Source organism: Astatotilapia calliptera, chromosome 14, assembly GCF_900246225.1.
Source record: "Astatotilapia calliptera chromosome 14, fAstCal1.2, whole genome shotgun sequence".
NCBI classification, from domain to species: Eukaryota; Metazoa; Chordata; class Actinopteri; order Cichliformes; family Cichlidae; genus Astatotilapia; species Astatotilapia calliptera.
The window spans coordinates 30,916,890-30,936,994 of NC_039315.1; the positions used below are offsets into that span (position 1 = coordinate 30,916,890).

Sequence of the window (20,105 nt, forward strand, 5' to 3'; positions counted from 1 at the left end):
TTCTTTTGTACCGAACACCTTCTTGTTCATTGTCCACATGACTCATCTGATGATATAAAACCAAATCATCTTCACAACATAGGAAACGAGCAGGGACCAGAAATGAAACCAACTCACCAGCAAAACAATATTCTCAGTCACAAGACGACATCCATACTGTATCTGGGAGAAAACATGAATGAAGTGAGCGTATCTTTAGGGTTGACATGAACAAACCACATCTGGTCAGCCAAGAGTGCGCCATGTGTCACTGGCTCCTGTGACACAATGGTATACACCCACTTCTTAAAGAGGAAATAATGACACCAGACAGGAAGTGAGTGACAAAAAAAAAAAAAAAAAAAAAAAACCCCAGGGAAAAAAAAAGTCCCAACTAGTCATTCATAAAAGCTGATGGACGCTGAATCACAGACTGGACAGGTTTTTTGTTGTTGTTTGAAAATCACTACAGAGCCAGTTTTTAAATAGGCATTTGCTGTGTAGTAGACTACCCAATATACAATACCTAGTATATGCAATGTACTATACAATATGCACAATAATACTTGCTTGTGCATAGAAAATCTGTCAAACACATGACAAGAGTGTCCACTCTGCCCACATGCGGCTCCATAGAAAGTAAATTAAGCAAATCCTTCCACATTATGTTCAAGAGTGATATCTTGGCCACCAATGAGGCCAAAACATCGCTGTTGAACATGGTATCACTTGCAATGCCTTATTCAAGGCTATATGAATAAATATTAGAGCCAAACAGTAGAGAAGCCAGAAAATGAGCATCACATCGCGATCACACCATCATCTTGTATAAACAGGTTATTACATCTTCACTGAGCCACTTTATGCCAAACTTTCTGATGCATTACAATAAAGACAATTACTAGTAAACCTGGAATCAATGTGACAGATGCTGCATCACCATTCATCCACCTTGACACTAATCATATCCAAGCCATTATGACACGGTTACATCACAGACAAGACACGAAACAACATGCAAAGCTCCATCTTCTTTAATATCCACGTCTGAGAAATCTCTTGTGACAACTGTGCACAACCACATCAAACTACATCCATCTGTGACATCATGACGTGCCACTCCACCAGATAAATTGTGACCGTGCAAGACTGTGTTTAGATGGTATCAAGTTTGAATGACAGCAAAAGGTCTAATATGCTCTCCTTGCATTCTATTTGTGTATCAGGAAGACCGGGTCATTAGCTGAGTGGAGGAGAAATGAAGCATGACAGACAGAGCAATGGAAACATCCTTTTCCTGTGCACCACAGATTGCTTTTAGATCAATGCATAATTCTCCTCATATTCCTCTCCCAAAGGGAATGAGTAAGACCCCAGGGAATTTAACTCCATGTTCAGAATATAGCAGAAAGAACGGAATGAAGATTTGCCTTCTGATGTAAGCTCAAAAAAAATAAATAAATAAAAAATGCTCAAGCCTTAAGGGCTTTGAAGGGATTTCCAAGGTTTACAAACAATATTGAAATCACTGTTTAAGTAACTGCATGGTAGGCTCTAGGTCCTGAGGTAGCAAAGCAGGCACAAAGCATGATGCTCCCTCCACCATGTTTCACAGTTATAAGGTTTTGGTGTGCAGTGATGAATTTCTTTTAGAGTGCATTTTTGTATCCCATGTGTCCACCACACAATGTCTGGGAAGTGCGCTCATAGAAACATGCTTGAATACTTTTTCTGAGACTCTTGTGGTACCCTTACATCTTTCCATTAAGACTTTTAGATTAGATTGTGCAGGATGACCATTCCTTAGGAGAAGGTCATCTCTGAGTTCATGAACACTCAGGTCTTTATAAGTGTTTTTAATCCTTGCTTTGGTTGGTGCATCATTATTAATGAGACCTGTGAAAGTCATCACAGTTTTGCTTGCTCTAACCAGAGACTTTATCAGTAACCCGATTTTGAGTGGAAGTATGGGTTGTAGAGATGATCTAGCCAAAACCCTTCCAATCTCATCCCCTTCATCAACTGGTACCTTTTAAAAGAGGACACATTTTATCCCAACTAGAACAAATATGTTCAATGAAAGTACAGCTGGTTCTCTTAGGTTAGGTTTGTCACGTTCAGCATGTCTGAGTGTAATAGAAGATGTACATTTGAATATTCATGTATGCAAGATGTAACTATATTATAACTCGCATACATGTAAAGATGCAACAAGCCTATGGGGTAACTATGCCGGGGGGAGAGTGGTTGTCTCATTATCACATGGTCTGTGGTACACACCCTAGTTTCTTGAGTCCACATAGCAAAATGTCCACCCCGATTCCACCAGTTGGTTTTCAGCAGTATACATATTGGTAGGTGCCCAACTGCCAGAGAACAATGAAAATACTTGTAATTATTAACATAATCATGCTTCAGTGGTGCAAGCCATCATATTGGGACAGTGGTGAATCACTGAGCATGTTTTCCACGAGAAGATAAAGTAGCAGAAGCAACAAAGTGTGGAGGGAGCAATGAATAAAGGAACAAATACGCGGTGCAGATCCAACAATTAGTCCTGTAACGCTGTTGATCCTTTCAAAATACCGACTGTGTTAAGTAATATTAAGCAATAATTACTACAAATGAAACCAGCATAGTGAAGATTTTGAAACGCTGAATAAGTGTTCACCTTTTTAGCTTCATCACAGTCTGTGTCTGTGAGGAGGCAGGTGACAGAATAGCGGGTGAGCTTGTCTGATGTGCAAGTGTGATGTCCCACAGAGCCTGATTCACTTCTCAGGCACGAGACAAATAAGGACAGACACAAGTTACGTACAGATATAAATACAAGCAGCGCCAGCACAGATCTCTGTGACTATACTGTCAGACTTCAGGGCTGAGAGCAAAAAAGAGGGAATGTTAAAGACTATTCAGGAGGGTCTGAGAAGCAGTCAGTTCTGAGATGGCTGGAAAAGAGAGGAGAAAAGATGATGAATTAAAAAGGGAAACAGGTGCAGTAGAAAATAAATGGGAATGTTAAGTTCATGAGTTCACTAAAAGACTCCCAAAAAAAAAAAAAAAAAAAAAAAAAGGGGGGGGGGGGGGGGGGGGGGGGAAGAGACAAAAACAAAAAACAGACCAATCCGTGATAGACAATGAGATAAAAAGAGATAAAAGGCAGAGATAAAATGCAAAATGTGACACAATGTGTGACTGTAGTGGGTGGACCAAACTGGGCCTGAAGTCCACAATAAGCCTCTGTTTTTGCCAAGTGTGTGCGCGCATGTTTGTATGTGTACGTGTGTGCCACCAAGGCCAGTCCCGTGCCCTGCACAAACACTGCCCTTGTGTTGCCCTTGCCCTGCCAGCTTGGCCTCGCAGACCAACAAACACATACTGAGCAGTAAAAAACACAGGCTGAAGGGGGGCATCGTCGTCACACAGTGCTAGCCATATTTTGCTGTGTGGGATGTGCAGCCTCAGGCGGCTTTCTCACACCTTCAGTAGCTTTCACACGCGCACACCGGGGTCATCAGCATATGTAAATAAATTGCTTTGTAAGAGATACTTTAAATACAACACCGGAAATCCAGCTTTCATGTGAGACATGCAAACAAACATACCCAAACATAGCTGGTGCTAACCATACCTTTGTTGAAAAGCTAAAGATCTATGCAAACTCTGAACACGACCACATACGACTATTCAAAGCAAGTTCTGATACTAACGCAAAAGGCAAAAGGAAGCCCTAGAGGGGAAATAAACCCCTATATACAGAGTTAGCCTTGCCCATCTAATTCTGTGAAAGAGGAAATGAAAAAAAAAATTAATCGCAAGCATATCTAGACAAACTACTACACCTCTTGTCCCCTTCTCTTACAGAAAACTTTACACAGACAAAGTATACTCATGGAAAATGTTTAGGTTCTCTTCCTTAAATACACACGATGTCATTAAAACAGGAATCAAGTATGTTTTGAATACTTTATAGCAAGCTACTTCCTTATTTCTTTTCTTTAAACCAATTTGCATAACAGAAGCCTGAAAGTCTGACTTTCTTTGGAATCACCATCCATTAAATCATAGACGACATACTGGAGGTGGCCCGGCTAATTCTTCCCATTTTGTAGTTAGCTGTTCTACAAGCTGCTCTGTGAGGGTGACATAAGGATTAGCCTTTGTTCGATTTGACACAACAGCTTCTGTTTTTGAAAAGAACAGAGAAAGCTTTCCTCGGAAACTCTGACAAAGAGGAAACAATGAACAGCTATGATATGAGGGAGTGAGCATGTTGGCCACCTTATTTATATCACTTGGGATCAATTTATTCCTACTGATTACAACACTTACCTTCCTTGAAAGTACATCTTCTCACAGTTGCCACTGTAAATGAAATTCACATGGTCATGTCTCCACTTTATCCAATAAGGGCTTGGATTTAGTTTTAGATGTGTAGCCGTATACCCGAGATTTATTTATAAATCGTTATGCTGCTATGCATCTTCTGGACTAGCTATAGAAAATATAAGACAAGTGCTACCTCACACAGAATGAAACGCTCCAAACTTAAGCATTAAGGTGTCGATGCTGTAATTGCCGCCTGTGTTAATAAATATGGCAAATAAAAAAACAAAAAAAAAAAAAACAAAAAAACAAAAAACACACTAACCTCCCACTGCTTTTACAGCACCTGCATGTGGCTTTCTCTTATCTTACCCAGGATTCTTGTTTTGCGTCTCCCTCCACCCACAGACAGCTCCACCACAGCCCCCTGGGAAGGCCATTTGCTTCAGCTCTATTTATGACAGGCCAAATGTACAATCGTCGGGTCACTCTGTCTCACAGAATTCAATGAAACAACAAATTTATCGACAAAACAACACAGCTTACTGCGGTTCAGGTGACTGTCAGAAGAACAATTGACTGCAACAAGATCCTTTCACAGGGAAAAGCCCGAAAATAGACTTGAAGAAAACCCCAGCCTGTCACATAGCCTCCACAGGACTGCAGCAACTGATTATTTTGTGAAAACAGTGGAAAGAAATAGACAAATATAACACTAAGCTGCTGTGAAATGTAGCAGGGATGGCACACACAAACAGAGCTGAGTTTTCAGCACTCGTCTCCCAGCCATTTATCTCCCTCATAAACAAAGAGCCACACACTGGCAATGAATGAAACTCACACAAGCCTGGAAATGGAAGACATTTCTTGGCTCCAGCTATCATTTCACTGTAGAGGTGACTGGGTTGCTGGGAACACTTAGATCCGGTAAATGACACGCTGATGCCCGCCTCTTCAGTTTATGCATCCATCTGTTTGTCTGGGCGGCTCGACTCTACACTCGCTCATCTGCATCCTTTTTGGCGTCTATTAATACAGAACTCAAGCTAATGCTAACCACACACACACACACACACACACACACACACACACACACACACACACACACTGCGGTGACAGAAAACATCATGTAGCATGCGAGGGCACTGTGTCTTTCCACCCATCTATAATTAGATAAATACAGAAGTTCTCGTCCTATTGTCCAGATAAAAATCACACACACAAGTCTAATTATATGCAACCTCTGTAATACCACGGGGAGAAAGGTCAATGCCATAACGATAATGCCAAGCAAACACACTCCTAAGAATAAGCTTAAGGGCTGGGCTTCCTAGGATTGTGTGTTATAGGGTTATAGCCACACTGATGTTAATATTTGAAGCAAGAATGCGAACACTTGAGGTCATTTCTGTGAAAAACAAAAAGGTCAGCACAGACTGACCCTCAACTGACTTCTGATGAAACATGGAAACCCTCCAATACAGTCGTGTTAGTGGAAAGATATGGAGAAGTAACACAGCATGAGTAATTGGATTGAGCTATTTTTCCACAGTTGAGTGGGAGTGAAGGATGAGGGGGAGGGGAGAAACGGAGTGCAGGTAGGAGGCGACCGTACCAATTACTGGTGATTACTGGCCACAGACACCAACCGTATGAAATGTGGTTATTAAGCAGACAGATGTCAAAACTGCACCTGTAAAGCCCTAGTTATGCAGTGCTGTGATTGAGAGGAGAAGGATGTTAACCCAGTGTTTACTCTGTCAGCATTCGCAACTAGCACACATCATTGCACACCCGCAGATTTAGACTGTGTTTGTACCGGGGCTGTGTTCATATCCATACATGTGTATGTACAACATGTGCGCTGCGAAAGGGGACACAAGCAGGCTTCATGAAGTGAATTACTAATTAAAACAGTTTTTGAATTGCTCTTCTGCAAATGTTTCATTTACCACATACTTAGAGCAAACAAATCCCTGCGAAAAAGTCAGATGCTTCTCCAGGGAGTCCAACCCTGTGGATGAACCCCACCACCACTTGAACTACAGCTGGGAGCTGTGTTCAAGTGCAGCCTGGTATAGAGGCACGTGAGCCAGTTATTCTCCTGCTTAGAGTGGCCTGGCCAGTTCACAGTGGATCTCCAGAGCAGAAGGATGTCTGACCCTGGAATAAGATCGTATCCGAAGAAGCAGCTGCACAATTTCCAGGGCCACTATAACAGCCAGGGAACCAGGCAGTAGGGAGCAGACAAGATGGGAAGAGCCAAAATAAGACCAAGAGGACTTGAGAGGTTCACTAGTAAACTGAGAATTGTTCTGACAGATTGAAATTAGATTAAAAATGCTGAAACTATCTGCCACAGCTACTTATCAGGCAGTTAACAAACGTAGGCAACCTGCCTGTGTGTGAGAAACACTGCATTTTATTCCCATTTATCACCTGGACTAGCAAGCACCATCACAAATCTGCTGATTCTCAGTGGAGAACTTTTGAGAAGGCTGACTTTAGGACTAATTTCTGACCACTTATTTTAGACTTTTTGAAAGAAGTTTGTCAAACTGCTTCATCTCAGTCTACTTGTAAAAGGAAATGAAGGCATGAGCGAGGACAGAAACAAAACAGTCAGGGCTGGACTGATAAAATGAAACCACTAATGCTGAGTGCACTGCATGTCAGCAACTGTTAATTTTATATGCTGTTCATCAAATCATCATGTGTGTTCTTAAAAAAAAGACTTACAGATCAGCTCACAGAGCCACCACTTCCTGCACTGAGGACAATATTACATAAACAGTCTCAAGCCTGGCTGAAGGTTGTACAGAAAGGAAATGACTGCCAAGGCCAGCGGCACCTTAAATGATTTTACAACATTAACGGAAGTCAAGTGAGAAGCAAAGGGGGGGGGGGGCAGTAACACCACACCTAGCTGCAGTGACATGAAAATAAACAACGCACGACTTCGATTTTGTTGTACTGTCCAGACAAGATCCACAGTAATAAAGCCCAGAAAGGAGGATATAAAGGATCATAAACCAAAAGCAGTGAGTGTACCAAGATGGTGTAACACTGATCTCTAACAGGGAAGTAAGGTATGCTGGCTGGCTTCCACACATTCCCCGCCTGTCAGGACGAGGCCTACTCGCCCAGATTCCAGCTAAGACTGAGCGCTATTCCTCCTCTTCCACATGCACACAGCAGCAGAATCACAGGTAAAATAGGTCAAGGAATTACAAGATACAGCATGTTTACATGCACATGTATTACCAGTTTCCTGAAGTCACTTATTTCCTGTGGCTCAGCTCCTGGCTGGGGGGATCTGGATAGCTTCTGGGACACTGCATCTGATAAAGAAAAAGAACAAAGTGTCAGGGTGAGGGGAAAGCACTGAATGTTGTTACTCATTTCTGTAGTTGTTTCTGTGGACCGAGAAAGTAAAAAAATAAATAAATAAATAATTAATTAAAAAAAAAAAAAAAAAAGATGTTTAGGTGATGGTAGATAAACAGGAAATATAAAAAGGGATTTAATACAGAAAAACGGAAACAGAATGAGACTGGTCCTGTAGGTGAGAAATTATACCATTAACAAGTCTGTCAACCTGGTGTTACCTCCATGGCCCAGCTGACCTGCAACGTGATATAAAACAGAAAAGGCTGAGCACTGAAACCAAAACTTCCTTACTGACCCTCTTAACTGTCCTTTTCTTACAATCCTTTCCTCTGCCGCCTCCATCTATGACAGGAATGTCAAACTCATTTAACACCCTGGTCCACTCACAGCCTACTTTGAGCTGAAGTGCCAGACAGGTGAAACTCCCCATCAGTCAATGTGAGGAAGTTATTTCACAGAGTAAATGTGTAGTTTAAGAAGGTTAATTTCAACAGTGTGTGTCGGTTTCTGTAAACAGACACACACTGTGAAATAAAAGCACTGTAAGCACGACTCTTTGGGCTTAAATTATAATAGATTATAAATTATAAAAGTTCTGGCATATCATTCCATTATTATTATTATTTTACTGCCAATCCACTGCACAAACTGATTTTTCTATATCAGTAAAAAAACAAAACAAAAAAACCCCATTTCTGTTATTTAACTGTTTCTATAAATAGCCATGAGGAGGAATTTATAACTGGGAAAAGCTGTAAAACCTATGAAAACATTTGTGGGCTGGGTTGGAGTCTTTTCTGGGCTGATTCTGGTCCCTAGTCCTTATGTTTGACACCCCTGTTCTATGACGACTGTCCCACTCCTCCAGGACCTGGGAGAATCAGGGCTCCCAGGTCCTCGAGGAGACAGTCTGACCAACAAGGCACACTGCCTGTCAAGAACAGTCATCCGGCAGGCATTTGTAACTTCTGGAGCAACAAGCACATGTGTTATCTTTTGAACACTATGACTGAAAAACAGCAGTGGATGACTCACCTCATTCTAAATATGTTTTATCAGTTTAAACAGGGGAAATTATTGTGAGTGGAAGGATAAGGTTTGATGCTTAAACAAAATATTGGTCAATATAATAAGATACATTTTATTTATCCCAAAAGATGGTAAATTAACAGAGTCAGTAAGCCCTTCAAGACGTAATCCGGAGTGTTACAAAATAAAAAATAAATTCAGTAAAATAAATAAAAAGCAGACTTATTAATTCTTTCCCATTTTTTAAAATGGCAAAATATAGAAAACTCTGTGGTACCTCAAAACCTTCAAACAAGACTTCCTGACCTGACCTCTGTTTGTACTGTATATAACACCTCAAGCAGTGATATGCATGGGTCTCTGTATCTGTACACCGTCTACAGTTCAAAGAGCTGTAACTATGGAAGCCAAGATGTGAACCAGGCAATATGGCAAACAAATATACAGCATCTAAAAAAACAAAAAACAAAAAAACAAACAAAAACACCACACTGATGACACGCAGTGCACACAATGACTGAAGCTGGTAAACTTCCGTTTTTTCCCCTGTGGTTAAGACACTCTCCTGTTTACTAGGAGAAGAACAACTGCAGTGAGCGTGTGTGAGACTCGGACATTTCAAGTAAGAATGAGTATACTTATGAAAGTGCAGAGAATAAATTCATAGAAAGAGGTAAGACTTGGCTTTTCACCACAAAATGTGTTTGTACTCACCGCACACAGATACAGGAGAAAGGCACGTGGGGTGACCAGTTCCAGGAAGTGTGCTGTTTAACAGTGATAAAATCTCAGGCCAGAGATGGTCAATGTTTAACTCCTTGACTGGATTTGACTCAAAGTATCACATGATACACAGCAAGCGTGTGTTTGAGATTTTAGGAGAAAGCTCCAAACCAGCACAGAGGGTTCACTATGGAGTGATTCAGGGATGACGTTTATGCTGAAGGGCAAACCCCAAACTTAGCCTTTTCATTGTTCTGCGCAAAACAACTTCACTGTAATGCCAGTGGCTGCCAGTTTGTTTTTGGGACAGAGTCGAAAATAACGTGTTTAATCGCAGACTCCAGAGATATCACTCAGCACAGATCTCTGGTTGAATGTCACAGATGATGCTTAAGTTTGGACTCATTAACTCACCAGCACTCGTGTGATTTTCCAGGAACTAGAAAATTCAGACAATAATGTCGCATTTAATCTGTAACACGCATTCAGGCATTTTCTTCTCTCAAATGACAAAAAGGACAAATGACTCAAATGACTAAAAAGCTTATATCATTTTGACATTCTGCCATCCTCTTGCACACGTAAACAAGACCACTTTAAAACAATTGCAGTGAGAACACTAAGATTACAACTACACCTGACAAATAACTACTAACTAAATAATAACCAAGCAACTATTCTGACAAACAGATTTTGCCCCTTAAACATCCATTTTAACTGAGTAAAGGAGCCCGTACTAGCCTTGTCAAATCACTGATTTCATGAGAACTGATATTTGAGCATCAAATCTGTAACATTAATGGCGTTTGTTTTCCCCTCTGGTGTTGAAGGCAACAAAGGTGCCGTAAGCCCTGCACACAGTGCAGAGCCTGATGGAGGAAGAGTGCTGAAAGCTGTAAAGGGATTTATAACAAGACAAAAACAAGGGTATGACTGAAATGGAATGCAGAACAATGATCGTTTTATTCTGTTTAACGCTGGAAGAGAAAACTAAAAATATGATTAAATTACAAGCACAGAAATAAGACGCCCATCATCAAATTCTTGCTATTGCGGCATTGCACATGAAGCAATGGAGCGTAAACAGAACCATGTCTGAAAATGATGAGAAGAGAAAGCAGAACACTCAAGATTAATAAAATTTCAAGTCAATTAATAATAAAAATTCCAGACTGGCAATTTTGATTGAAATGGCCTCTTTACTAGAAGCTACGAGTTTCCAGCTACATTATCAGGATACTAACTAGTCATGTAAGGAAGACTTCATTTGTTTAAGCAAATAAGTACCTGAGCTTCAAGTTATTTTTGTAAGATAACTGCACGGGGAAAACAATTCCCAGTAGTGAGTGACGTTAACCTCAAGTGTAATGTGTACATCTTGCGCAAAAGGGATTAGGCTATGGTACACACAGATTCCTAATGCAGGATTTTCACATCTTCGGAGACTCCCTGTAGAATGATAAGAGTGACAGAAACACCACAGTGGGAGTCTGACTCTGAGTTTCTTTCTCCTCGTATAACCACACACCCTTCCTCTCCTCCACCCATCCTCTGGTCCGGGAATGCGAGGAATGCGGAGTCTTAAAACGGCCGGGGGGCTTCATCACCAGCAGAGTTTCTCACCGTCCTCAGTAAGGAGCATCTTATCTGCCCAGATGTACTCTGACCACATTGATTACACTGAAGTTATTTGAGAGCCAGGATAGCTGCCATCCTGTTGCTATTCTCCTTAGTATCCTCCTTGCAACCTCCAGTCCACAGAGACCAGTGAGAGCTCAGATTTTAATCAGGTGTTTTACTTTATTATGCAACCCTCAAGGCACCCTCCTACCCAACAAATGTCCTAGAGGGCACTTCCTGTCTGACTACACAACTATGTTTTTATTGTGCTTTGTGCATTGACTTAACCCCAGAGCCAACACATAAACATAGTGCATGATGTATGATGTCAGCGGACTGCTAAAAACAAATGTTCACTGTTAACGACAACTACAAACAGCTGCTTTGAGATATGGGTCGAAATGGTGCCAAGTAAAGAGCAACAGCTAAAACACACAGAAGGAATGCACTAGTATGCACATTTTTAGCACTCCCCAAACCAAGTGTGGTCTGAAGGGGCCTTACATTTGACCATGCGTCATCACTGCCTCACCGTAAACAACAGACCACTGTCTGTCGTCTTCTAAAAACAATACACACCCGCTCATTAGCACAGAGGGATGTTTAGAACCCTCAATCACCAACAAATATGGGAAACTCACACACAGGCTGATTTTTTACAGTTAAAGTTGTTTTTTGTTTTTTTAAAGTGTTTGATAAAATCCCATTCAGTCGATGTCTTAGCCTTTACCCACACCTTCCCCCTTTTTAGCTGCTTGCTTCAATCTCTATTTATAGTGGCTGTTTGTGAGGCTGCCCTCAGGTGGGTGGTGTGAAAGACTATCTGTGCATTGACTCTCAAAAAAAGCTCTCTCGGACACTGTAAATCAGTTACCTTCTGTCAGGGCTGACAGAGAAAAGGTCCCTTCCCTGCAGCTCACACACTGGCACAAGCCAAAACAAAACAGATACTCTGTGACCTCTGACTGAGATCACTTAGTTCACTGGAGAAAAAAGAGAACAGAAGCAAGAAACAGACCTCAAGAGAGACGACCAAAAGTCTTGACATAATCTGGAATTTAAGGACGCAGGGACAACACGAAGACAACAGGAAGTTAGAAGACATCCCTTTGCAATAAAAGGCAGTTAAGACCGATGTGATTGTTTTACAGATTAGCATACACATATTAAAGAGCCGATAAACAGCAACTTATTCAAGCTGCCGTTCTAATCATTACAACTCTTACCAGTTTTCAGCATTTGCATGGATGTGTGGGTGAGGGAACATTGGTAACATGTGAACGCGCCATATGCGTGCATATGCAGATATGTGTGCACACACCGAGCCTTGCGAAAAACAAATGCCATCATCTGTGCACGTGTCATCAGCTTTGGCAGACATGAAGCAGCGCTGTGAGAAAGTGTTGCTATAGAGACGTCAGGTTAAGGTTTTGACCTCAGAGGTTACAGAATGGAGGCTGTCAATGTGAAATAAATCTGAATACTAGTAAAAAATAAATAATGATTTTACTTGTGCTTATTAGGCAGAAGGTTTATTATTTAATTAAGCCTAAGCTGATCCCAGGCCTGTCCTGGGCAATATAACAATTTAAATACTGGGTAAACAACCACTAGAAACCTGTCAGTGTCTTCCAGTTAGTGAAATGTTAGAACGTCACTGAAATCTAGAAAGCTAACAAAAACAAGACAAAACACACAGACGGACCATCTAAACCTCTTCTATGAAACATATTGTAATAACAATCCTCAGTCTGATATCACAAATTCAATTTGTCATCAGTGTCTCAGCTATTTATATGTAGTGTAGTAATGTCATAACCGATAATATAATTTTCTGCATAGATGCTCCCCTTACTGGATGTGCTATGTGGGCAGACAGTAAGAAAATAAGCAGAGTTAATTCCCGTTTGAATGATCCACCACTACAGTGTTCACCTGAAAACAAAATTAACTGAATCATAGCTTAGACATTGCCATGTTTTCATATGGACAGTGTGTAGTTAGGAATGCGCTCCAGAGCTTATCTCAGATTAGCTTTTCACATCCACTCAACGTCAAACGTTTTCTTTACAGGGATGTCGGACGAGTGAGCACTTCATGGAAAACTCTTGTTATAAAAACATGTTACATCAAAAGTGATCACTTTATACCCAGCTTTAACCTTTTGGGACTGTCTTTATATACATAAATTGCCTAAATGCAATCAGGTGACAGGTTTATGCTCCTGCATGCATGCACGCAGGACTGGATAAGCAATGGTGCATAACACACTTCTCTCATATTTGATGACCTGTAATGCAGATCAACTGAATTCTACTCTGTCTTGCCAGAAAAGCTTACAGACCGCTTTTCAACACCTGACTAACAACTTTAAATGCAAGAAAACAGATTTAAACTCCTGCTTTCTCAAAGCTTTTTACATCTGTGGCTTTCGGACAAGTGAGCATCTAAATTACGGTAGATTCTAAACATAAAACTTCAAGTCAAAGACTTCCTTTGCTCAGCTGACACAATGTAAACATGTTGGCTTAGAACAAGATCTATTGATGATTCAAAGGATCATGTCAAACCTAAGCTGATTTATGGCACTTGACCATTCGATTTAACAAGGGTAAATATGTCTCCATCAACCCCAACTATGACCCTGAATTGGATAAGTGGAAGAAACTGGATGGATGTGTCTAACCACATATGTCAGTGACCACATCTGGCTTGGGTACAGACAGATTTCTCTCTCATATTTCAATCTGCTCATTTCTTCCCCCTCTAACCCTCTCCTGCTGTCTTCCTTGCATTCCTTGGCAGGTCCTGGCCTGCTGTGCAGCAGAGTGGAGAATTCCAACAGGCCACTCTCACCTCACAGTCAGTCACATTTCTAGCTGTGGCAGTTTCTTTTCTATGTATAGTTGGGACCAGCTAGCGGAATTGAACATTTTCATTGACCATAATGGCTTAAATAGGGCTTATCTAATGCAAGTGATCCTGAAAGCTAGCAGACAAACTGGTGTGCCACACCAAACACACCTACTCACACACAAATGAAAGAAGACTACTTTTACTGGCTATATTACACGCTGCTCTTTGAGAGGATGTTATGCAAGCCATTACTTTAAAAGTATAGCAGCAGGAAGTGTCAAAGAGATTGTGGTGGTGGATGTGTGTGAGTGAGTGAGAGAGATATAATGGGGGATGACAAAAAGAAAATTTAAAAAATAAACAACCCAAAAACTGCAAACCACAGCTATGTGCTCCATTTCAAGAAACCACCAATAGAACACAATTCTGGTTTCAAAAGCAGGACACACACACGCACGCACGCACACACACTTCTTATGAGCATACTGTGCTATCAAACAACATATTATTCTCTTTAACATGTTCCATTTAAAGAGCATCCTCTGGAACCTTGCTCAACAGCTAAAATGGGGCATTTAGACAGTTGAAGAAACGAAAGTCTGAATATTTTCTATTGCTTTTGGAATCACAATATTTACAGTCTAGTACAAATTGGCAAACTAAAAGGTAAAAACCAAAATACCAAAAAAAAAAAAAAAAAAAAAAAAAAAAAAAGGCAAGGTATCTTAAAGTGGTGATAGTCCCTCATTTTGTTTTGTTGATAATGAAGCGCAGCATCTGCAAAGTCAAAAATGATGTCATATCTTGTAGAGGTGTTCAATAATTTGAGAAACAGTAACAATAAAGTTCAAATGGGTTATCCTTTCATCCTCAAACTAGTCAGTGAACCCTTGTACTCTGTTGAATGGGGCTTCGTGATCCTGGTTGTCAGTTTTGCTCAAGGATAACAATGATTACTCATAACTGTGCATTCATTTGGGCCATACTTGTCACCTTCCAGAGGGGGACCATACTGGGAACAAACAAACAAAAAATGATTGATGCATTTCAAATTGAACTATGACTTAGGAGATTTCTCACACTGCTCACACAGTGGATGTGAACATCCTGATAGCTGAAAGTCAGCATGTTCACCTCAGAGTCATTGTTTTGCTTGAAATCCAAGTTGGTGGAGTAAAGCCAAAGCAATGAAAAACACCACTGTCTAAATACTAAGACTGCACTGTCCTCAATTCCACCATGCTGCTATATGCCAATAAAACCTTGATGTTATGGTGTGTGCAACAATCCAAGTGTCACTGATCACTATGAAGAAGCTATGACAAAAACATAGCTTCTTCATAGGGGAAATTCCCCCTTGTGGGACTAATAAAAGTATATCAAATCAAATCCATTCTGCTTTTATGTAAAGTAACTGACTATATTAATCACATTCTTCCCTTAAACTGGGCCTTAGCTACACCACACCATTTGACACTGGGACCTCTAATACACTCTTCCTTCCATTTGTAGTCCACCTGGCTTTGTCTCCACTTTAGCTGTACACATTAGTATTCATCATTTATTAACCAGCTAGCTAAATCCTCACAGAAAACAGCCTCGGTGTACAATAGTGTTCATTCTTGTAAGTAAAATGATGTGTGACACAGGCACCACCACAGTTGTAAAAACTTTTTCTTTTTGTGAAAACACTTGCTTAGAATTCTGCCTTCATTTGTGCCCCCGTTTCTCAGGGGCCTGCTTTGGGACCAAATCTGGCTTGGAATAAATAGCTGCATTGTTGGCTCATGTCTTTGGAGTGACGTCAGTTAGCCTTATCAGTGTTCTCCAACTTTACCTCAGAGGGAACCTGACAGCAGACCTTGCTCAACACACAGTAGGCAGGAGCATTGCCCATTTTAAATAATATCAAAATGCATGAACTGGGCATCAATATTTCCCAAAGTGCCACAGAAGCAGCAAATACTGCCCAGCTCCCCTGGGAAATTATTTTCCCCTTTTATAAAATGTTGTGTAGGTCCAAGATTTACTGCCCGCAAAGATTTAGATCTTCAGCTGCGAGTTATACACTGCAGGTGTAACTGTGTGCGATACACAAAATAAGTTCAGTAAGGCAGCATTTGCAATGCTTTTGCTTGCTATGAATATTGTGTTTACATTTTTGGGGGGGACTCAAACATGGACAGTGCTACTTACATTTCTAGATAATCTGAAAAACCAAGTCCTTTGCTTACAATGGCCAAAAGAACAAAGTGACTGGTGGCCGTGGCTGCATGCCTGCTAGCAAAGCTGCGTGTTCGTATCATCTGTTGTGCTGCCTGCAATATATCACCACTGAGCTGCTGATTAACTAGATGCACATAAATTAAACTCACAATAAAAATTTAAGACTGAGCTAAAGGATATGTAATGACTTTACTAACACAAACACAGATCTCAGGTTAGTTGGAAAGAAGGCTATTGGTTTACTAGAAATGCCAAAACCTGAATGAAAATAGGTCTAAGGAAGTAGCCCAACTGTTGAGCCGTACATTACATGATCAGTAGGTTTGGCTGCAATTTCCTGCACCCTTTGGAAACACCACGATTTCTGCACTGATTTCTTAAAAAAAGAACATTGGGGGTTTTTTTGGGTTTTTTTAAGTAGTTGGCTCTTGGGGAAATCAGTGCAGGGTAGAAAAAGTAGGGAACATCTTTAATTCAGTAACTCACAGAATTTTCTTTAACAGCAATAACTCCCATCCGACAACATCAACATAGTCACAACACACCATGTCAGTTGTGTTAAGGTCAGGTCTGCCTTGGCCATCCCAAAGCATGCACTTTCTCCTATAGGTTATATACTTTTGTGCTTTGGGTGATTGTCTTGTCGTACTACCCTGTCTCTACAAAGCTTTAGGTATTGTACTTCTGTACAGTTGTACTGCTGCCCAAACTATAATGCAGCCTTTACCATGCTTTACAGTTGGGATAATGTTACACTGTAGATATACAAGACTTAAAAACAAAACAAAAAAACAAACAAAAAAAATCCTCCAAATGTAACATTCTATTCAAAAGGTCACTGAAAGTCAGTCCACAGAAAAACGTTAAAGAAAATTGGGATGGTCTTTTGTAAGCTTGAGGAGGGCTAGAGTATTTGTTGGAGAGCAGCAGTCGTGGTGTTTCTTTTCCCTGTAATAACATAGACAATGAGCAAAGATCTCAGTGCTGTTGCTTGCTTGCTGTTACCCTTGAATTCTTTTTCACCTCCTAATGGACTCCATATTGTGATCTCAGACACTCACAGCTACAGAAAGTAGCTGTAGTCTTGAATTTGTTCAAAAGTGTTAATCGTATTGCGGACTGACAAGCACAAAGGTCTTTAAAAATACTTTTTCACGCATCTCTATTAAGATTCTTCTAAGGTCCCGTGAAGGTGATCAAAGTCTGGTTCACTCCAAACAAACTTTAAGATCAGACCCATATTTTGTAAGGCTTTATTTACAGGGACCGACACTTCTAATCTTCTGTCTTTAACACAAACACTTGACTCTAAGTAGCAACACTCCAGGGGATTACTTATGTTTCCCGGTGTGTACTATAAGTGATAGAGAACTCAGCCGTTTTTGTTTGTTAATTTAGTCTGATTGCGATTGTCGCCAATTGTGACTTTTATCAAGACTGATTACATTTTATTATAAATGAATCGAGTGGGTTTGTGCATCTTTCAGGTAGACATCATGCACGGTCTCATACAACCTCTAAGGCACATCTGACTAGTTGGAACAGACGTTATGTTGGGTGGACAGTCAAACAAGACTTAAAATAATAAAAACAAAAAAACAAAAACAAAACACAAAAACCCCACAGGTGTCACATTACCATTTAGACCAGGGGTGGGGCCTCAAGGGTCGGTGCCCTGCAGGTTTTAGATATCACCCTGGGTCAACACACCTGAATCAAATGATTAGTTCATTACCAGGCCTGTGGAGAACTTCAACACTTGTTGAGGAGGTAATTTAGCCATTTAAATCAGCTGTGTTGGATCAAGGACACATCTAAAACCTGCAGGACACCCGCCCTTAAAGCCCGGAGTTACCCACCCCTGATTTAGACTGACGTAGCAGCTTTACCCCCACTCAAGTTTACCAAATTACTGAGGGTTTTTGTTGTAGTTGTAAGATTCTTAATGAAATAAAAACAAAAAGGTCATCATGCTTATTGCAGAAAAGCTGACTGTGCGAATTGCTCCCTTAAGTTTCACATCCTCTCTGTTGTCGGTCCATTTCTCAACAATGAGATACACACAGCTGTCAGTTGCACAGAGACTACAGATCCGTTAAAGGTGCGGGCCGGTTTCCGACTTTAAAACTAACAACACGATGAGCGAGCGTCAAAGTCCCCCTCAGCTGAGGAGTAATCACTCCGGAATGCTTCGTCCCTTTCTCGTGTGGAGAGAGCTCACGATAAAGGGAATGTGTTACTTGTTTTGCTTAGATAATGAAATCCACTACCCCTCAAACAACATCTAAACGTTTAACACGCCGACAAGGTTTTCTGTGAACATCAGAATAACATTTCAACTTAAAACTATGGTTGTTTTTCCGCCGCCCACCACACCGGGTAGGCTGATTAGTTAGCTTTAAGAGGGGGTTACAAAAAAAACAAAAACCTCTTCATCGGGGTTAATTAAAAGATGACAGACTAGACTGCTACGATTAGCTGAAGCTGTGACCGTTCTCCACAGCAGGGCTGGGATTTTAATGCCAAATATAAACAGCAATAAATGCAACATTAGACGAATTGATGAACTGAGTTTGGCGTGATGACGTCCTCACTCCCCGAGCGAAAAGCCCACAGCTAAAAAGAAGTGATTTTTTTATATATAAGTGGGACTTACCTTCATTAATTTTCTCCTGGGAGGTCGTTAAAAACGCAGAGGACACGCCAGAAGAGCTGAAAGTTAAAAGTGCTGCTTTATCTTCACGACGGAGTGGGCCAGGCTACTTTCACGCACAGCGAGTCCGCGTATTTGACAACACCGCTCGACAGCCTCTCCACGAATAGCACGGATCCCGCAGGTGGACAAGAGATCTGTGTGCTTCCTGTTTGTTTCAGAAGGTGAACAACCACCACCAACACCACCTCCGTTGCTGCATTTCCCTCCGCCACCGGCTCTATTAAGCCCGATCAGTAAAACAAGAACAGGACATCCGGTAAATGTTCAAGAATAAAAATTAATTTTCATGAATTCGCGGTGAAATACAAATTTAAGCCATACAAATAAGACATGGCGTTGTCTATATGGAAGGTAAATGTCTTCAGATAACTTTTTGTTTGTTTGTTTGTTTGTTTGTTTTAGATGTTATAAGCTATTATTTGGAGTGGGAATTGCAGTTTAGTTTAAAATATGATAAAGATGCAGAAAAGGAACTCATATGTTGACACCCAACACCTCCCTGAGAGCATTCAGTGCAGCAGCACCCAAAGGCAACACAAAACTGCTCTTATCTTGATTTACTTGAAACACACGGTCTTGCATTTAAATACAAATTCTTGCAACATAGAGGTTATGAATGTTGATGTTGTAGACTGCATCTTTTCAGAAACATCCTGTTGTATGCAATAAATGAGCGTTGCTTATAACGAGGATCATCACGTGTAACCTGACGACTGCCTGTTGCCCTCCTTATGGGGCCTATGAAATCCAAATCATGTTTGAATGTGGGCCTTACAGTAAATTCATCCCGTTGATGCAGATTAGGCCTACAGGGTCACTGCAGCAGCTGGTCAGTCTCTTTCACATGTAAAACAAAACACAAATATGCAGGGGTTTTGTGGGTTCGCTCTTTTAGAAACTGTTACTTGTACAGTATTTTCTTTGTTTGTGGCAAAATACGGATACAAAATTCTGCATTCAGTGCTGTTTTTTTTTTTTTAAATATAATTAAAAAAAAAAAAAAAAAACAAGCACATGTGGCGACACGGCGAGGCTTTTATTTTGAAAGCGACAACTTGGCGATTTGCTCTGAGGCTTGTGTGAGGCAGCTCTCCGGATGAGCTGTGAAGGATACCGGGCTTTTCACCAACAGCCGCTCACAGCATGTACAAAACGCCGAAGTAATGTCACAACATTTCTTAACATCCTTGTTGAGAAATAGCTTGCCAGAGTGAGTGCAGCCTATTAAGCAAGCTCCGCA

The 20,105-nt window shown here is 40.8% G+C and overlaps 1 protein-coding gene across 1 annotated transcript in view; it reads right to left on the reverse strand.

Annotated features, from left to right (window-relative positions):
- The window catches only part of pik3cb (phosphatidylinositol-4,5-bisphosphate 3-kinase, catalytic subunit beta), a 48,498-nt gene extending 29,432 nt beyond the window's left edge, over positions 1-19,066 (reverse strand). The window contains exons 1-2 of the mRNA XM_026191528.1: positions 18,806-19,066; positions 7,570-7,646 (exon numbers count right to left, since the gene is read on the reverse strand). The gene's annotated coding sequence lies outside the window, so the exon portion shown is untranslated. The remainder of the gene's footprint in view (positions 1-7,569; positions 7,647-18,805) is intronic.
- Positions 19,067-20,105: the final 1,039 nt, after the last annotated feature.